Source organism: Coenobita brevimanus, chromosome 46, assembly GCF_032717465.1.
Source record: "Coenobita brevimanus isolate Jiangsu-jjx chromosome 46, ASM3271746v2, whole genome shotgun sequence".
Lineage (NCBI taxonomy): Eukaryota > Metazoa > Arthropoda > Malacostraca > Decapoda > Coenobitidae > Coenobita > Coenobita brevimanus.
In genome coordinates, this window is record NC_136999.1 from 32,094,583 (window position 1) to 32,095,140 (window position 558).

Sequence of the window (558 nt, forward strand, 5' to 3'; positions counted from 1 at the left end):
AATGGTTCACTATCGGTGTGAGCGTGTGACAGGGTTATGTGATGTCCCCCATGTTTGTTCAATATATATATATATATATATCCATTTCCATTGCCAGACGCTATGTATCCCAAACGGGGTGGCCAAGAGCTTAGAGTTAATTGTTTTACAGAGAGGGGCACTAATCCTCCACCAACCCTACTTGACACGTAGGGAGAACGTTATGCCAACAGCATCTGGTGTTCCCAGGCGGTCACCCCTCCAAGTACTAACCAGACCCAACGTTGCTTAACTTCGCTGATCGGACGGGAAGCGGTGTACTCAACGTGGTATGAATGGCGGGATGAGTGAAGTAAAAACACGAGAAATGGAGAGGGGGATGGAGTTGGTAATGAATGGTGATGGATGGAATATCTCAAATTATGCTGATAATGCAGTACTACATGCAAATACGGGAAAACTTGGTAGGCTAGTGCGGTTTTGTTGATGTCTGTGAGCGTCGTGGCTTGATGGTAAATGTAGAAAAGAGTAAAGTGATGGTTGTTGAGAGAGAAGGTGACTCCCAGTGTGATGTTACAG

The 558-nt window shown here is 45.5% G+C and overlaps 1 pseudogene; it reads right to left on the minus strand.

Annotated features, from left to right (window-relative positions):
- Positions 1–203: 203 nt before the first annotated feature.
- LOC145398889 (5S ribosomal RNA) lies at positions 204–322 on the minus strand (annotated as a pseudogene).
- Positions 323–558: the final 236 nt, after the last annotated feature.